This window comes from Leopardus geoffroyi, chromosome A3 (genome assembly GCF_018350155.1).
Source record: "Leopardus geoffroyi isolate Oge1 chromosome A3, O.geoffroyi_Oge1_pat1.0, whole genome shotgun sequence".
NCBI classification, from domain to species: domain Eukaryota; kingdom Metazoa; phylum Chordata; class Mammalia; order Carnivora; family Felidae; genus Leopardus; species Leopardus geoffroyi.
Window position 1 is genome coordinate 89,915,266 of NC_059336.1, and position 20,381 is coordinate 89,935,646.

General features: G+C 37.8%; 1 protein-coding gene across 7 annotated transcripts in view; it reads left to right on the plus strand.

Annotated features, from left to right (window-relative positions):
- ALMS1 (ALMS1 centrosome and basal body associated protein) overlaps positions 1 to 20,381 on the plus strand; it is a 227,085-nt gene that overhangs the window by 83,133 nt on the left and 123,571 nt on the right. The window lies entirely within an intron of this gene.

Sequence of the window (20,381 nt, forward strand, 5' to 3'; positions counted from 1 at the left end):
ACTAAATAAAACATATTTAGATGCCTCTGTTTTGGGTTAGGGCTAACTCTCTAAACTCAACACTCTAACTACTGACACAGTAGACCAGCAGCTGGCCTTCCCTGTGGGCACGAACGTAGAGGAGTTCTCCTTGGCTCCCAGGTCCTGATAGCCTGTACTTTCAGTTCCTGTTTGGGGAAAAGAGGCAGAATCCTACCTTCCTGGTTAGCTCACCTTGGCTCAGTGCTGGGACTTTGCATGTGATTATAACAAATCACCCCCAGACCTGACACCCAGTGGAGTCTTCTTTAGAGACTAATGGGAAACTTACCGCCTCAGACTAGTGCCTGCTAGTTGGTCTCTGCAGGAGAGTCTGACCTTTTATAGCACTGACCATTTAGGGGGAGGATTCACAGCAATACCCAGCAGTGGCATAAAGCAGTGCTACAGACCACCAGCAAACAGTTGTTCCTTCCCAGAGAGACTGAGTAGTTTGGGAGAGGAAGTTAGTGACCAAGTCTCAGCTAAAAGGCTCTATATGGGAGTATAGATTGTACCCACAATTCCATCCTGGTTGCCAGTTGTAGCTGGTGTATTAAATTAAGAATATGCAGATTATGACCTGCCAAATGAGGAGGGACAAGCCATCAATATGGGGCGGCAGGCATCCTGAACTCCCACTTTGGGGAAATGAAAATCCCAGGGTCATTTTGATTGCATATGGCAGTTTTACACTCACACAAAAGAAGGAAGATTACACGATTTATTACTTAGAGATCCCAGAAGTGAGGGTGAGGATGGGGAAGGCACTCAGTGGGCTGGGGGGAAGGGCATTCCTCCATCCTGAATCATGAGTGAGCAGGAGATAGACAGGAGGGCAGTGGACACCTATTATTTATAAGGTAGTTGGAGCAGAGATCAATAACTTTTCATGAGCTCAACTATAAGTGGTTATTATAAAAGATGTCTGAGGGAAACACAGTGGTGACTTTTGGTGGAGAATCCTAAAGCTCCAGTCCTTGTTTGACTGTCCAGACTCTGGGCATGAGCAAGGTTGTCCTACTGTAAAATGCCTAGGCAGCAAGTCAAAATAGCTGTTTTCTCATCATATATGTCTTGTACTTTTTTCTTCATAGGTAGACATAATGTATCAGGTAAAAGAAACTGTTGTAAGTAGACCTTTAGTAATGCGTGGTAAGGCATGTGGAAAGGGTAAGCATTCTGTAGTTCTATGATGAGATTTAGTCTTTTAGTGAGCCTCTACTTCTGAACTGTGATTTAAACATTTCTCAGCTTTTTTTTTTTTTTTTTTTTTTTAATTCCTCTTATGTAGTACAGAATGGCCAGAGTGGTGTGGAGGGTGTATTCCTCTTCTCCCATGTGGAATACTTGAGCTTACTAGACCTGGGGATTTTGTTTTCACCCATGTCAGTTAGGCTCTGATGATACCAGCAGATTAAGCTCTGGTTCATTCTTCTGAGTGCAGGCCTTGTGAAGAACAGAATGGTCTGGCATATTTCAGAATGGTTCCTTTTCTCTTCTCGAAAAAAGGCAGGGATTTTTCTCCAATATTTGTTGTGAGAACCTGGTTAGTCTCCTGGCGGTAACACTCACAAAAGTGTTAAGGTATCTCTGTGCCTGGTTTCCCCTGGAGTTTTTAACTCTCAGACTTGTCCACACTGAGCCTCCAGCAATTCATCAGCTGTTCAGGTTTTCCTACCCCACCACTGGTTCCCACAGTGGTTTCTGCTCAGTGGTCTCTACTTCTGTAAGCCTGGACTCCCTGTATTTGCCTGTTTTCCTGGGGGCAGTAGTTTTTCTTATGTCAGTACTTTCCTTATGGATCCAAGAAGAGTTGTTTGTTTTTCAGTCTGTTGTTGGGACACAGTGGTGACTTTTAAGATTCTTACACTTGGAACCAAACACCAGAAGACCCTGAGATAACCTTCTATCAACCTTTTGGTATATTTATAACAAAAAGTTGGGGAAAACCATACCAGATTCATATGTTTAAATGGGTGAGTCTTTGAAACTATCAAATAATGGGCAGTTCCCATTCTCTAATGCATAAAATAAAATAAAAATTTTGCAGTTTACTTGAGAATACTGATACTTGGAAATGTTGACACAAAAATTTCAGACTCCTCAAAAAAGAAAATTATGAAAGAGTCTAGGACAGCAGTTGTAATGTCTCTTCTTTCGTTTCCAATCTTATTTACTTGAGTTTTCTCTTTTTTTCTGTAGTGTAGCTAAAGGTTTGTTAATTTTTTTTATCTTTTCAAATAGCCAACTGTTAGTTTCATTGATTTTTTTCTTTTGTTTTTGTGCTATTTGATTTATTTCTGCTCTAATTTTTATTAGTTTCATCCTTCTGCTAACTTTGGGATTTGTTGTTTTTTTCCTAGTTTCTTGAGGCACAAATTTAGGTTCTTTATTTGATAAAGAATAAATTCTTTATTTTTTTAAATATAGTCTTTTATAACTATAAACTTTCCTTTTAGTAATCCCATTCGTTTTAGTGTGTTGTGTTTTTGTTACTTGTTTCAAGATATTTTCTAATTTCTCTTTTGATTTCTTCTTTGACCCATTGAGTGTGCAGGAGTACATTGTTTAATTTCTACATATTTGTAAATTTTCTGGTTTTCCTTCTCTTATTGAGTTCTGGTTTCATTCCATTGTGGTCAGAAAAGATACTTGGTATGATATTAGTCTTCTTGAATTAGTTAAACCTTGTTAATTTGACCACATGTGTCATCTATCCTGAGGAATGTTCCATGTGCACTTGAGAAGTCGGTATTTTTGCTGCTACTGGGTTTAGTTATCTATACATGTCTATTAGGATCATTTAGTCTATGATATTGTTCAAGTCCTTTGTTTCTTTATTGAGTTTTCTGTCTGGATGTTCTGTCCATTATTAAAAGTGGGGTACTGAAGCTTGCTACTATTTTTACTACTATGTAATTCTTTTTTTTTTTTTTTTAATTTTTTTTTTTTTTTTCAACGTTTATTCATTTTTGGGACAGAGAGAGACAGAGCATGAACGGGGGAGGGGCAGAGAGAGAGGGAGACACAGAATCGGAAACAGGCTCCAGGCTCTGAGCCATCAGCCCAGAGCCCGACGCGGGGCTCGAACTCACGGACCGCGAGATCGTGACCTGGCTGAAGTCGGACGCTTAACCGACTGCGCCACCCAGGCGCCCCTACTACTATGTAATTCTTAAGCTCAATTCTTAAAATCTTTGCTTTATATATTTAAGTGCCTTATTGCTGTGTATATGTACATAATTTTTATTTTTTCTGCATGAATTGACCCTTTTGTCATTATATAATGACCTTCTTTGTCTCTTATGACAATTTTTGACTTAAACTCTGTTTTGTCTGATATTAGCATAGTTTCAATTATGTAAGATGAACAAGTTCTACAGATCTAGTTTACAACATAGTGCCTATAATTAACAATACTCTGTTGCACACTTAAAAAAGGGATGTACTTTTGTCAAGAGGGTACATCTCATATACCACAATAAAAAATGTATATATGAAAAAGAATTTTGTGTGAAAAATATAGATGTAAAAATGTTTAAAATAAGTATTAATATCTGGTTCAGTATCATGTTTTTTAAAATAGCATATCATGAGCAAGTAGGACTTAATCTAGCAAATCAGTATTAGGTAATTTATAAACATATGTTTACATTAGTAGGAAAATCACAATTATTTCATAGGCTCCAAATAGGTATTTGGGAATAAAAATAAAAAGTGAAAATCTGTTCCCAATTAAAAATATTTCTGTAAATTAGAGTAGAAGAACAATGCCTCAATATGATGAAGAATATGTATTTGAAATTAGCAGTTGGCATAATCAAAGGTCAAATACTTTTTTATGCACATAAAACATTTGTGAGTGATGTTACCAAAAATGGTGAACTAGGGAACTTTAGGGCTCCATTCCTGCACAGAAAAGTCTAATAGGCTAGGAACATTTGTCAGAGTCAACTTTTGCAGAACTCTTGACTCTAGTCAAAATTTTAGAAGTAAACCAGGAACAATTACTGAAGTAAAGAGCTGTTGCACTTCAGTACGAGAGTGTTGTGATATCTTAAATTGCCCATCTGCCATCCCTCAATTTAGGGTAGCTTTTAGTGTGGGTTAGTATTTACAAAGGACACAATACAAACCTTTCTCTTTCTTTCTTTTTTTTTTAATTTTTATTTTTGAGAGAGAGAGAGAGCAAGTGAGTGGGGGAGAAGGGGAGAGGGAGGGGGCAGAGAGAGAGAGAGAGAGAGAGAGAGAATCCCAAGCAGGCTCCATGCTCAGCATGGAGCCCGACACAGGGCTTGGTCCCACGACCCTGGGATCATGACCTGAACCACAATCAAGAGTCGGATGTTCAAATGACTGAACCACCCAGGTGCCCCATACAAACCTTTTTCTTTTTTTTAATTTTTTTTTTATGTTTTTATTTATTTTTGAGACAGAGAGCATGAGCAGGGGAGGGGCAGAGAGAGAGGGAGGCACAGAATCGAAGCAGGCTCCAGGCTCCGAGCTGTCAGCACAGAGCCCGACGTAGGGCTTGAACCACGAACCGTGAGATCATGACCTGAGCCGAAGTCGCACGCTTAACCGACTGAGCCACCCAGGCGCCCCCAAACCTTTTTCTTAAAAAATTATTGTGAAGTGTTTTAACCTGTCTGTCTCCCTGAAGGACCTAATTAAGAGCTTTCACAGGGCAGAGGCAGCTTCTCTGTCGATGTCTGTCAAAAACATCTGATGTCTGAGTATTGGCTGTAGCATCCTGGGCTTAGGGATATCTGGGTAAATAATAAGGCACACTGAAAAGCTTGGGAAGGAAGTACTTGACAAAGGGGAATACTTGTCGGGGGGGAAAGGACTTTTAAAGGCTCCCACTTATTTTGGGGAATTGAAAAGGCCATGTGTATGCCGAGGGCTGGACTCATTCTCAGAAAGGGCCTAAGAAGACCCTAAACTTTAATTTTTAGCTAACCTTCGGGCTTTGTGTTGTGCAAGAGAGAATTGGAGTGTGAAGCAGCATTGTAAATAACATGGCTAAGTATTGAAAACGTGCCCTAACATGGAGAAAATCAGAAAAGACTAGTAGAGGTTTTTCTCTCTTTCAGTTTTTTATTTTGAAGTCCAATTTATACTTCTCCTTTATTGCTTGTGCTTTTGGTGTCTTATTAAGAAATCATGGCATAACTCAGAACTACAAAGATTTGTTGTTTTCTTCAAAGATATTTAGTTTTAGTTCTTATATTTAGATCTCTGATATCTTTTGAGGCAATATAAAATTTATCTTTGAAACTTCTGGTAATATATATAATACAAAATTTGCCATCTTAACTATTTTTAAGTGTGCAATTGTGTTAGCAATAGTCACACTGTGGTACAACTAATCTCCAGAACTCTTCTTGTAAAACTGAAACTATATTCATTAAACCATAGCTCCTCATTCCCTTTTCTCCTCACCCGCTGGCAACTGCCATTCTAATTTCTGTCTCCATGAATTTGACTCCTTTAGGTATCTCATAGAAGTGTGATCATACAGTATTTGTTTGTGACTGGCTTATATCACTTAGCATTATATCTTCAAGCAAGGTTCATCCATGTTGTAGCATGTGTGAGTTTCTTTTTGAAGGCTGAATAATATTCCATTATATGGCTATACCACATTTTGTTTATCCATTTATCATCCATCAATGGACATTTGAGTTGCTTCCACCTTTTGGTTTTTATGAATAGTGCTGCTGTGAATATGAATGTACAAATATCTCCTTGAGACCCTGCATTTTAATTTTTTTGGGTATAGACCCAGAAGTAGAATTGCTGGGTCATATGGTCATTCTATTTTTAAGTTTTTGTGGAACTGTCATATTGTTTATCCACAGCAGCTACACCATTTTACATTCCCACCACCAGTGCATAAAGATCCTTGTTTTTCCACATCTTCTCCAACCCTTGTTAGTTTTTTTTTTTATTTTATTTTTGTTTTGTTTCCTACAGGTGTAAAGTGATATCTCATTGCTTTTGATTTGCATTTCTCTGATGATTAATTATGTTCAACGTATTTTCATGTACTTGTTGGCCAGTTGTATATCTTCTTTGGAACATTGTCTGTTCAAGATGTTTGCCCATTTTTGAAATGGCTTTTTTTCTTTTTGAGTTGGAAGAGTTCTTTGTATATTCTAGATGTTAACCTCTTATCAGATACATGATTTGAAAATATTTTATTCCATTTGGTAGGTTGCTATCTTATTGTGTTGATTGTATATTTTGATGCACAAAAGTTTTAAATTTAATATACATTTTATGTTTTATATAATTTATATATTTTATATAATTATATATTTATATTTTTATATATACAATTTATATACTTTTACTTGTGCTGCCTGTAGCTGTAGAGACCATTTTTTGGAGACCATTTTTATGTATGGAAGTGAAAAGACTATTATTTTCCCATGAATTTTCTTGGCCCCTTTGTTGAAGATCAGGTCACCATAAATATTAGTGTCTTTTTATGGACTACCAGTTCTTTTCCCTTGATCTCTATCCTGTGCCAGTACTACCCTGTTTTGCTTACTCTACCTGTATAGTAAGTTTGAAATCAGAAAATGAGTCCTCCTACTTTGCTCATCATTTTCAAGATTGGTTTGGCTACTAATGGAGTGTTCCATAAAATTGTAATGTATGGATTGTTGGGAGGTAGGAATGAATATCTTTTGGTAAGTATAAATCTAATCATGCTCAGTTTTAAGAGGCTGGACCAAATTTGTGTTTCTCAGAAGCTTAGAAAAATTTATTTCCTAATGATATGTCAGGTGGTGTCAGGGTTATAAGAAGCCATGGAATAGAAATAGCATTTTTTTTTTTTTTTTTCAACGTTTATTTATTTTTGGGACAGAGAGAGACAGAGCATGAATGGGGGAGGGGCAGAGAGAGAGGGAGACACAGAATCGGAAACAGGCTCCAGGCTCTGAGCCATCAGCCCAGAGCCTGACGCGGGGCTCGAACTCCCGGACCGCGAGATCGTGACCTGGCTGAAGTCGGACGCTTAACCGACTGCGCCACCCAGGCGCCCCGAAATAGCATTTTTAAAGTGTTAGTTTTGTCCAGTGGTGTTTAATTAATTTATGGGCATTTAAAAAATTTGAACATTTTATTTTGAAATAATTGTTGATTCACATGTAATAGTAAGAAATAATACAAAAATAATGCTTTTACCCTTTACCCAGTTTCCACCAATGGTAACATCTTGCATATCTGTAATAATACATCACAGCCAGATACTTAGTCAAGATACTTAACATTTACATCACCACAAGAGTCCCTTACATTGCCCTGTAATAGCTACATCCACTTCTCTCTTGCCCTCACCCCTTCCTTAACCCCTAGCAATCATTAATCTGGTTGCCATTTCTATAGTTTTGTCACTTCAACAGTGTTGTATAAATGAAATCACACAGTATGCAACCATTTAGTATTGGCTTTTTTCACTCAGCATAATTCTCTGGAGAATATCCAGGTTGTTGTGTTTATCAATAATCTATTCCTTTTTATTAATGTGTAGTATTCCATGATATGGATGTACCACAGTTTGTTTAAATATTTACCTATTGAATGATATCTTGGTTGTTTTCCACTTGTTGGCTCTTACAAATAAAGCTACTGTAAACGTTCATGTGCAGGTTTTTAGTGAAAATAAGTCTTTGTTTCTGTGGAATAAATGCCCAGAAGAGCTATTGCTGGGTCATATGGTAGTTATGGTAGTTATATGGTATGTTATATATGGTAGTTATATATATATATATATATATATATATATATATATATATATATATATATATATATATAGTAGTTATATATATATATATTCAGTTTTTTGAGAAACTGCCAGACCATGTCCCAGGGTGGTTGTACTCCCAACAGTATGTGTGAATAGTATGTGATACCTTGTTTGAGTATAGTTGACACAATGCTATATTAGTTAAAGGTGACAACATAGTGATTTAACAAGTTTAAATGTTATGCTATGCTCATCACAAGTATAGCTACCATCTGTCACCATACGTTATTACAGTGTCATTGACTATATTCCATATGCTGTACCTTTTATTCTTGTGACTTAATTCATTCCATAACTGGAAGCTAGTATCTCCTACCCCTCTTCATTCTGGCAACTATGAGTTTGTTCTCTGTGTTTATATGTCTGACTGCTTTTTGTCTATTCATTAATTTGTTTATTTTTAGATTCCACGTGTGAGTGAAACCATATGGTATTTATCTTTTTCAGCCTGACTTATTTCAGTTAGCATAATACCCTCTTGGTCTGTCCATGTTGTAAAGAATGGCATGATCTTGTCCATTTTTGTGGCTGCCTAATACTCGACTGTGGGTGTGTGGACACACACCACTTCTTCCTTATCCACTCGTCTATCAATGGATTTTTAAGTTGCTTGCATATCTGGGCTGTTGTAAATTCTGCAGTAAACATAGGGGTGCCTATATCTTTTCAAATTAGTGTTTCTATATTCTTTGGGTAAAGATTCAGTAGTGGAGTTATGGATCATATGGTAATTCTATTCTTAATTTTTTAAGGAACCTCTATACTCTTTTGTACAGTGGCTGCACCAATTTGCGTTCCCACCAGTAGTTCCCTTTTCTCCACATCCTTGCCAACATTTGTTGTTTCTTGTGTTTTTGATTTTAGCCATTCTGACAGGTATCTAGTGATATCTCCGTACGGTTTAAATTTGCATTTTCCTGATGATTAATGATGGTGAGTATCTTTTCATGTGTTTGCTGGCCATTTGTATGTCTTCTTTGGAAAAAATGGCTATTTAAGTCCTCTGCCTATTTTTTAATTGTATTATTTGTTTTTGTGTTGAATTGTATGTGTTCTTTATATTTTTTGGATATTAACCCCTTATCAGCTATGTCATTTGCAACTATCTTCTCCTATTCAGTAGGTGATTTTATTTGTTTTGTTGATGGTTTCCTTAGCTGTGTAAAATCTATATTTTGGTGTCATCTCAATAGTTTAATTTTGCTTTTATTTCCCTTGCCAGAGGAGACATATCTAGAAAAATGTTTCTATGGCCAGTGTCAAAGAAATTACTGCCTATGTTTTCTTCTAGGAATTTTATGGTTTAGGTCTAACAATTAGGTCTTTAATCCATTTTGAGTTTATCTTTGTGAATGGTATGAGAGTGTTTCAGTTTGATTTTTTTGCCTGTGGCTGTCCAGTTTTTCCAACATCAGTTGTTGAAGAAATTGTCTTTTCTCCATTGGATAGTCTGGCCTTCTTTGTTATAGATTAATTGACCTTGAAAGCACAGATTTATTTCTGGACTCTCTATTCTGTTCTATTTATCTGTGTGTGTCTTTTTTGTGCCAATACCACACTGTTTTGATTAGCATAGCTTTGTACTTATCTTGAGATCTGGGATTGTGATACCTCCAGCTTTGTTCTTTTTCAAGATTGATTTGGCTATTTGGGGTCTTTTGTGGTTACATACAAATTTTAGGATTGTTCTGTTTCTATGAAAAATGTTATTGGTATTTTGATAGGGATTGCATTAAATCTGTAAATTGCTTTGGGTAATATGGACATTTTAACAGTATTGGTACGTCTGATCTATGAATATGGAATACCTTTCCATTTGTGTCATCTTCAGTTTCTTTCAGTGTTTTTATAGCTTTCAGAATTTGGGTCTTGGGTAAGCAGAGAAATAGGGGGACTGGGATGTTCCTTCTCCCTCAAACACAACTGTATTGAGGTCAGAACACTTGGAACACCCAGGAAATCAATCTTGCAAGTGATAAAAATCTCCACAGGTGGAGGGAGACAGCTTGGTGGGACAGACGTGTATGTAGAATTGGGGGGTGATAAAACAGCATAGGCATGGAGAGGAGGGAACACCTGTGGAGAGACAAAAGGAAGAGAAAGACAGAGAGGCTGAGGATTGTGGTATTGTGTTCGTACAAGAGAAAAACCTCTCTGGCATGGACTGGGGAAAGAGAAATATGGAGAGTGCCAGTTTCTACTTTGCAAACAGCCTTAGGAACTGAAGATTGGAGCTTTCAAAAGTGCACGAATTTCTCTGGAGTGAAGCCGCTGCCTAGTGGGGAGGGAGGCAGCCCTAGGGCGTGGTAGTGATCTCAGGGGCACACTGGGAGAGAACAGTCCCCTTCCTTGAGTACTGTGTGAAGAGGGTTTATTGCCCCCACAACGGGCACCAGCCAAAAGCCCTTTATCAGCAAGGCGGAGTGCCCCTACCCCAGAACAGAATGCACGTGGTTCAGGACCCCTTAAAATGTTGGGTTTTGAATCCCAGCTGAGTGCCTAGGAGGCACGGGAGAACAGTGGAGGTGGGACCCACTTATACCAAACTGTGCCTCTCTGTGCCTGCTAACTGCTTATCTACCTGACACAGACTGACACTGAATAAACCAGATGGCCTCTCCTCCTGACCAGCACAGCCACTGGTCCCAGGCACCAACAGACAACTCTCCTGTGGTTTTGTATGTTAGTCGTTCTCTTTTTTTTCCCCTCTTCTTCTTTTTCTTTCTACCATCTTCTTTTTTTTCCTTTGGAAACAGGCTCATAGTTTCTGATTTGATTTTATATATATTTTCTTTCTTTCTTTCTTTCTTTCTTTCTTTCTTTCTTTCTTTCTTTCTCTGTTTAATCAAGCATTTTTTACTCTATTCTTTTTATACCTTTTCTGTATCTCCTTCTTTATTTTCCTCTCTCTCTCTGGATTAAGCCTTATAGTCTCTTTGATTCTCTGCTTGTCTTTTTTTTTTTTTTTACCCTTTCATTTTTCTCTTTGTATGGGATCAGGTTCTTTGCCCTTTTCTTTTTTTCAAGGTTACTTCAACAAACAAATCAAAACACACCCGATTGAAGGTCCAAACGATCCACTACTATGAGCAAGGAGGGGCTTTGTAGAGGACTGACCAGTGGGATAGAGAAGCCAGATATGCAGCAATAGAGGGCATTCAACATGTTCCAAAAACACATCCTGAAATGTCAGGGCCTTTTTAATATAGTAGTACTCACAGGTGCAGGACACGTAACAAAGTATTAAAGCACGTAAAAGACAGAAGCCTAGCCAAAATGATGAAATGGAAAATTTTCTCCTCAAAAGAAATTTTGGGAAGAAATGACAGAATTGCTCCAAAAAGATATAAACACTATATCTGAATGAGAATAACAGTCATAAGACTAATAGCTGGGCTTGACAAAAGCATAGAAGGGAATCTATTGCTACAGAGATCAAAGACCTAAGACATAGTCATGAGGAATTAAATGTTATAAATGAGATGCACAATAAACTAGATACAGCGACAGCAAGGATGGAAGAAGCAGAGGAGAGAATTGGTGAAATAGAAGATAAAATTATAGAAAATGATGAAGCTGAAAAAAGAGGGAAAGGAAATTACTAGATCACAAGGAGAATTAGAGACCTAAGTGATTCAATGAAACGAAATAATATGTGTATCATAGGAGTTCCAGAAAAAGAAGAGAGAAAGGGGCAGAAGATTTTATTTGAACAAATAATAGCTGAGAACTTAACTTCCCTGATCTGGCAAAGGAAATAGGCATCCAAGTCTAAGAGGCACAGAGAATTCCCTTCAAAATCAACAGAAACAGGTCAACACCATGACATATCATAGTGAAACTGGCAAAGTACAAAGATAGAGAATTCTGAAAGCAGCTTCAGGACAAATATGGTCCTTAACCTACAAGGGTAGTCAGGTAAGGGTAGTAGCAGACCTGTCCACTGAAACTTGGCAGGCCAGAAGAGAGTGGTAGGAAATATTCAATGTGATGAATAGGAAAAATATGCAGTGAAGACTCTTTTATCCAGCAAGGCTGTCATTCAGAAAAGAAGGAGAGATAAAGGCTTTCCCAGACAGACGAAACCTAAAAGAGTTCATGAGCACTAAACCAGCCCTGCAGGAGATCCTGAGAGGGAATCTTTGAGTGGAAAGGAGCAAAGACTGCAAAGGACCAGACTCATCACCACAAGTACAAAACCTACAGATAACACAATGACACTAAATTCATATCTTTCAATAATTACTCTGAATGTAAATGGACTAAATACCCCAACCAAAAGATGTAGGGTATCAGAATGGATAAAAAAAAACAAAAAACAAAAACAAGATCCATCTCTATGCTGCCTACAAGAGACTCATTTTAGACTTGAGGACACCTGGGAATTGAAAGTGAGGGGGTGGAGAACCATCTATCATGCTAATAGATGTCAAAACCAGAGTAGCCATACTTATATCAGACAAACTAGATTTTGAACCAAAGACTGTAACAAGAGATGATGAAGGGCATTACATCATAATTAAGGGGTCTATCAAGAAGAGCTAACAATTATAAATGCTTATGTCCCCAGTGTGGGAGCATCCAAATATATAAATCAGTTAATCACAAACATAAATATATAGATAATACTGTGACTGCAGGGACTTTAATAGTCCACTTACAGCAATGGACAGATCATCTAGGCAAAAAATCAATAAGGAAACAGTGGCTCTGAATGACACATTGGGCCTGATGGATTTATCAGATATATTCAGAACTTTTCATCCAAAAGCAGCAGAATACACATTCTTCTCTATTGCACATGGAACATTCTCCAAAACAGATCACATGCTGAGTCACAAAACAGCCCTCAACAAATATAAAAGGATTGAGATCATACCATGCATATTTTCAGATCACAATGCTATGAAACTTGAAATCAACCACAAGAAAAAATTTGGAAAGCCCCGAAATACATGGAGATTAAAGAACATCTTACTGAAGAATAACTGGGTACCAGGAAATTAAAGAAGAAATTTAAAAAAATATGGAAATAAATGAAAATGAAAACACGACAGTCCAAATCCTTTTGGGGTGCAGCAAAGGCAGTCCTAATAGGAAAATACATTGCAGTTCAGGCCTATCTCAAGAGGCAAGAAAGGTCCCAAATACACAACCTAACTTCACACCTAAAGGAACTAGAAAGGCAGCAACAAAGCCCGAAGCCGGCAGAAGAAGAGAAATAATAAGGATTAGAGCAGAAATAAACAATACAGAATCCAAAACGGTAGTAGAACAGATCAGTGAGTCTAAGAGCTGGTTTTTTGAAAGAATAGACAAAATTGATAAACCCCTAGCCAGACTTCTCAAAAAGAAAAGAGAGAGGACCCAAATAGATAAAATCATAAACGAAAGAGGAGAGATCACAGCAACACCAGAGAAATACAAACAATTATTAGAGACACTATGAAAAATTATATGCCAACAAACTGGGCAATTTGGAGGAAATGGACAAATTCCTAGACAGTCACACATTACCAAAGTGGGAAGAAATAGAAAATTTGACTAGACCCATACTCAGTGAAGAAATTGAATTGGTTATCAAAAATCTCCCAACAAATAAGAGTCTTGGACCAGATGGCTTCCCAGGGGAATTCCAACAGACATTTAAAGCAGAGTTAATACCTATTCTTCTCAAGCTATTCCAAAAATTAGAAATGGAAGGGAAGCTTCTGGACTCATTCTATGAAGCCAGCATTACCTTGATTCCCAAACCAAAGACCCCACTAAAAAGGTGAATTACGGGCCAATATCCCTGGTGAACGTGGATGTAAAAATTCTCAAAAGATACTAGCAAATCATATTCAACAGTATATTAAAATTATTCACCATCAAGTGGGATTCATTCCTGGGCTGCAAGGCTGGGCTCAGTATTCACAAATCAATCAATGTGATACATCACATTAATAGAAGAAAGGATAAGAACCATATGATCTTGTCAATAGATGCAGAAAAGGCATTTGACAAAATACAGCATCCTTTCTTAATAAAAACCCTCAAGAAAGTTGCATATAAGGAACATATATGAAAGGCCCACAGCTAATATCCTCAGTGGGAAAAAACTGATAGTTTTCCCTGTGAGATCAACAACACAACAGGGATGTCCACTTTCACCACTGTTGTTCAACGCAGTGTTGGAAGTCCTAGCCAATTAGACAACGAACAAAAGGCATCCAAATTGGCGAAGAAGAAGTGAAACTTTCACTTTTTGCCGGTTACATGATATTCTACATGAAAACCTGAAAGACTCCACCAAAAAACTGCTAAAGCTGATACATAAATTCAGCAAAGTCACAGGTTATAAAATGAATGTACAAAAATTGGTTGCATTTCTGTACGCCAATAATGAAGCAACAGAAAGGGATATCAAAGAATCGATCCCATTTGCAATTGCACCAAGAACCATAAGATACCTAGGAATAAACCTAACTAAAGAGGTAAGAGATCTGTACACTGAAAAGTATACAAAGGTTATGAAAGAAATTGAAGAAGCCACAAAGAAATGGAAAAACATTCCATGCTTATGGATTAGAAGAACAAATATTGTTGAATTGTCTATACTATCCAAAGCAATCTACGTGTTCAGTGCAATCCCAATCAAAATAGTACCAGCATTCTTCACAGAGCTAGAACAAACAATTCTAAAATTTGTATGGAACCAGAAAAGACTCTGCATAGCCAAAGTAATGTTGAAAAAGCAAAGCAAAGCTGGAGGCATCACAGCCCCAGACTTTAGCCTATATTACAAAGTTGTAATCAAGACAGTATGCTCTGGGCACAAAAACAGACACATAGACCAATGCAATAGAATAGAATACCCAGAAATGGACCTATAAGTGTATGGCCAACTAATCTTCAACAAAGCAGGAAAGAGTATCCGGTGGAAAAAAAGTCTCTTTAGCAAATGGTGTTGGGAGAACTGGACAGTAACATGCAGAAGAATGAAACTGGACCATTTTATTACAGCATATATAAAAATAAACTCAAAATGGACGAAAGACTTAAATGTGAGACAGGAAACCATCAAAATCCTACAGAAGAAAACAGGCAGCAACCTCTTTGACCTACGTTGCAGCAACTTCTTACTTGACATGTCTCCGAAGGCAAGGGAAAGAAAAGCAAAAATGAACTATTGGGACTCTGTCAAGATAAAAAGCTTCTGCACAGGGAAGAAAACAGCAAAACTAAAAGGCAACCTGTGGAATGGGAGAAAATACTTGCAAATGACATATTGGATAAAGGTTTAGTATCAGAAATCTATAAAGAACTTACAAACACGACACCTGAAAAACTATCCAGTAATGAAAAGGGCAGAACACATGAATAGACACGTTTCCAAAGATATCCAGATAGCAAACAGACACATGAAAAGATGCTCAACATCACTCATCATCAGGGAAATAGAAATCAAAACCATACTGAGATACCACCTCACACCAGTCAGAGTGGCTAAAATTAACAACTCAGGAAACCACAGATGTTGGCAAGGATGTAGGGAAAGGGAAGCACTTTTGCACTGTTAGTGGGAATGGAAACTGGTGCTGCCACTCTGGAAGACAGTTTGGACGTTCTTCAAAAAATTACGAATAGAATTATCCTATGACCCAGCAGAGTATGCAGGAGTGCTGATTCAAAAGGGCATGCACACCAATGTTTACAGCAGCGCTATCAGCAATATTCAAATTATGGAAAGAGCCCAAATGTCCATCAACCAATGAATGGATTAAGATGATCTGGCGTGTACACACACACACACACACACACACACACATACACACACACAATGGAATACTACTCAGTGATGAAAAAGAATGAAATCTTACCATTTGCAACAACATGGATGGAAGTGGAGGGTATCATGTTAAACAAAATAAGTCAGTCAGAAAGATACACGATTTCACTCCTGTAGAATTTGAGAAACTTAACAGATGATCATAGAGGAAGGGAAGGAAAAATAAGATACAAGCAGAGAGGGAGGCAAACCATAAAAGACTCCTAAATACAGAGAACAAACTGAGGGTTGATGGGGGTGGAGAAAATGGGTGATGGCCATTGAGGAGGGTACTTGTTGGGATGAGCACTGGGTGTTCTATGTAAGTGATAAATCACGGGAATCTACTCTTGAAGCCCTGACAATAAAAAAATAAAAAGAATTCAGGTCTTAATTACACCTCCTTGGTTAAGGTTAATCCTAGGAATTTTATTAATTTTTGTACAATTATAAATAGGATTGTTTTTTTAATATCTCTTTCTGCTACTTCATTTCTGCATGTAGAAATGGAACAGATTTCTGTATATTCTGTGTCCTGTGACTTTACTGAATTCATTTTTCAGTTCTAGTAGTTGTTTTGTGGAGTCTTTAGGATATTATGTCATCTGCAAATAGTGGAGGTTTTACTTTTTCCTTATCAGTTAGAAGCCTTTTATTTGCTTTTCTTGTATGATTTACTGTGGCTAGAACTTATGTACTAGGTTGCACTGGTGAGAGTGGATATCCTTATCTTGTTCCTGAACTTAGGGGAGAAGCTCTGTTTTTCACCATTGAGTATGATGGTATAGCTGTGGCTTTTTTTTTTTTTTTTTTGAGGTATGTTCTCTCTAAACCTGCCTTTTTAAGAGCTTTTATCATGAATGGATGTTGTACTTTATCAATTTTTTGTGTGTGAATTTATTGAGATACTCATACTGGTTTTACTCTTTCTCTTGTTAATATGATGGTACTAAACAATGAACGGGTCAACCAAGAAGTCAAAGAAGAAATAAAAAAAATACATGGAGACAAATGAAAGTGAAAACACAGTAGACCAAAACCTTTGGGATATAGCAAAAACAGTTCTCAGAGGGAAGATTATAGCAATATAGGCATACTTCCAGAAGCAAGAAAAATCTCAAATAATCTAACCTTACACCTAAAGATCTAGAAAAAGAACAAAGTCCAGAGCCAGAGGAAGGAAGGAAGTAACAATTAGAGTAGGAGTAAATGTGGGGTGCCTGGGTGGCTCAGTCGGTTAAGCATCCGACTTTGGCTCAGGTCATGATCTCACGGTTCATGAGTTCGAGCCTCGCGTCAGGTTGTGTGCTGACAGCTCAGAGCATGGAGTACAGAGCCTGGAGCACAGAGCCTGGAGCCTGCTTCTTATTCTCCATCTGCTCTTCTTTCTGCGCCTCCCCCACCGGTGCTCTGTCTCTTCCGCTCTCTCTCAAAGATAAATGAACATTAAAAAAAAATAAAAAACAACAACAAAAAAAAAAGGGTAAAAAAACAGAAGTGATCAGTGAAACCAGGAGCTGTCAAAAAATTAACAAAATTGATAAACCTTTAGGGGCGCCTGGGTGGCGCAGTCGGTTAAGCGTCCGACTTCAGCCAGGTCACGATCTCGCAGTCCGTGAGTTCGAGCCCCGCGTCAGGCTCTGGGCTGATGGCTCAGAGCCTGGAGCCTGTTTCTGATTCTGTGTCTCCCTCTTTCTCTGCCCCTCCCCCGTTCATGCTCTGTCTCTCTCTGTCCCAAAAATAAATAAACGTTGAAAAAAAAATTAAAAAAAAAAAAAAAAAAAAAAAAAAGAAATAAGGTGTCCAGAACAGTGAAAATATCAAAAAAAAAAAAAAAAAAAAAAAAAAATTGATAAACCTTTAGTGAGACTTATCAAGAAAAGAAGAGAGAGAGGACTCAAATAAAATTAGAAATGAAGGAGGGAAAATAACAACCAACACTGCAGAAATACAAAGGATTACAAGAATATTATTAAAAACTATATGCCAACAAATTGGACAACATGGAAGAAATGGATAAATTCCTTAGAAACATATCCCCTTTCAAAACTGAATTAGGAAAAAGAAGAAAATTTGAACAGACCAATTAGTAGTAATGAAATTGAATCAGTAATAAACTCTCAACAAACAAAAGCCCAGGACCAGATGGCTTCACAGGTAGAATTCTACCAAACATTTAAACATTTAAAGAAGAGTTAATAATCTATTCTCAAATTGTTCCAAAAAAATAGAAGTGGAAGGCAACTTCCAGATTCATTCTACGATGCCAGCATTACTTTGATACCAAATCATTTAAAGACATTATGAAAAAAGAATACTGTAGGCCAGTATCTCTGATTAACATAGATGCAAAAATCTTCAACAAAATATTAGCAACCTGAATCTAACAATACATTAAAAAGTCACCATGATCAAGTGGGATTTATTCCTGGGATATGAGGCTGGCTCCATATTTGCAAATCAATCAATGTGATTCATCACATTAACATGCAAAAGGATAAAAACCATATGATCATCTCAGTAGATGTAAAAGAATCATAATTTTAATTTGCATTTTCTTAATGTTAATGGTGTTGGACCTGTTATTGTGCCCCTGTTTTCCCATCTATTTTCTATTCATTGAAAAGTTTGGTTTTTGCCTATTTTTCTAATTGAGTTGTCTGTTTTGTTTTTGTTTTTTGGTAAGCTGTTGAGAGTTGAGATGTCTTTATACATTTTAGATACAAGTCTTTCATTGGTTATGAGATTTGCAAAATTTTCTTCCAGGCTAAAGATGGGAGAGAGAGGGGCATGTCGTTGCTGGAATGGGAAAGTACACTCTCCCTGTGTGGTCTCCACAGGGACTGATACCACAGGAAGTGGTAACTCATTACCAGATGTTAGGGTAAAAATAATTCCTGGGCTCCTGCTTGGTCATCTCTGTACCTTGGCTTGGATGTTGGGGTGACTTGTAATTGCTTAGCAAGAGTAGAGGTTTAGGCTCCTCACTTGGCTTTTGCTGGTGTCATAGAGGCAGTCTTTTTTCTGTGGTGATTGGCTGGAATAGAGCAGTTATGGCCTAAAAGTTTTCTGTCTTGCTAGACTTCACCTTTACTGTTTTTTTTTTTCCCCTAACGTTTATTCACTTTTTGAGAGACAGAGACAGAGTGTGAGCAGAGCAGGGGTAGAGAGAGAGGGAGACACAGAATCTGAAGCAGTCTCCAGGTTCTGAGCTGTCAGCACAGAGTCCGACGCAGGGCCTGAACTCAAACCGGGAGATCATGACCTGAGCCGAAGTCAGATGCTTAACTGACTGAGCCACCCAGGCGCCCCCCTTTACTGTTTTTTTTTTTAGCTAATGAGAGTGGGTTTTTATTAGAGCCTTTTTCTATGCCCTTTGTTCCTATGTTGCTGGCTTCTTCAGCTCCCAAATCTGGAATATATGATGTAAAAAGTAAATCCAGGGATTGCATTACCATGTCATTCCTTAGGTCCCAAGATCCCTGTCTTCTCTACATCTTTCAGATTCTTCTTTTTTTTTTTAATGTTTGTTTATTTTTGAGAGAGAGAGTGTGTGGAACAGAGCACAAGCAGGAGAGAGGCAGAGAGAGAGGGAGACACAGAATCCGAAGTAGGCTCCAAGCTCTGAGCTGTCAGCACAGAGCCTGATGCCGGGCTCAAACCCATGAACCGCGAGATCATGGGCCAAAGTCAGACGCTTAATCAACTAAGCCACCCAGGCACCCCTGTATCTTTCAGGTTATTCTTAAGTTTGTTTTATATATAATGTCTAGGACTTTTAGTTATGCTTATCAAATGGAATAGGGAAAAGTACAACTACTTCATTACATCAGAAGTGGCAGCAGAGGTGCCTGGGCGCTCAGTCAGTTGTGTCCTACTCTTCCATTTCAGCTCATGTCATGATCTCACGATTCATGAGATTGAGTCCCACGTCGGGCTCTCTGCTGACAGCGTGGAGCTTGCTTGTGATTTTTCTCTCTGCCCCTCCCTGGTCTCTTTCCCTTTCTCTCAAAATAAATAAACATAAAAAAAAGTGGCAGCATAATTTAAAGTATTTTTATTTGAAATCAAATGTGGCTGTTATCATCAAATAGGATTCTAAGTAATGATTTTATAGGTAAAGCACAGAAATCTCAAATTTTATATTTATGGTAGCTTTAGATTCTGATCATGTAGCCTAGGAAGAAGTACTAGTTCTTTTCCGTTTCTTAGGAATATTCCTTTCCTTATTCTTTTTGGTAAAAAGCATCTGTAGTGAAGAGACCCAAAAATACAATGGTCAAATAAGATAGAATTGTATTTTTCCTTTATATGATAGTCTAGGGCAGGAAAGGGAGCTCTGCTCTTTGAAGTTATCCAAAGACCCAGACTGGCTTGGCAGCTGAGCCATTTTTACACATGGCTTCTGATTGTTTTAGATACTATCATTTTTAGGTGGCAAGAGTAAATGGTGATGGTAGTGATGGTGGTAGTAAGGGAACATGGAGGTCAAGAATTTGCTTTTCTTTTTTATTTTATTTTTTAATTTTATTTTTAAGAGAGAGGGAGAGAGAGCCAGCAGGGGAGGGGCAGAAAGAGAGGGAGACACAGAATCCAAAGCAATCTCCAAAGCTGTCAGCACAGAGCCCAATGCTGGGCTCAAATTCACGGACCACAAGCTCATGCCCTGAGCCAAGGTCAGATGCTTAACTGACTGAGCTACCCAGGAGCCCCAAGAATTTGGTTTTC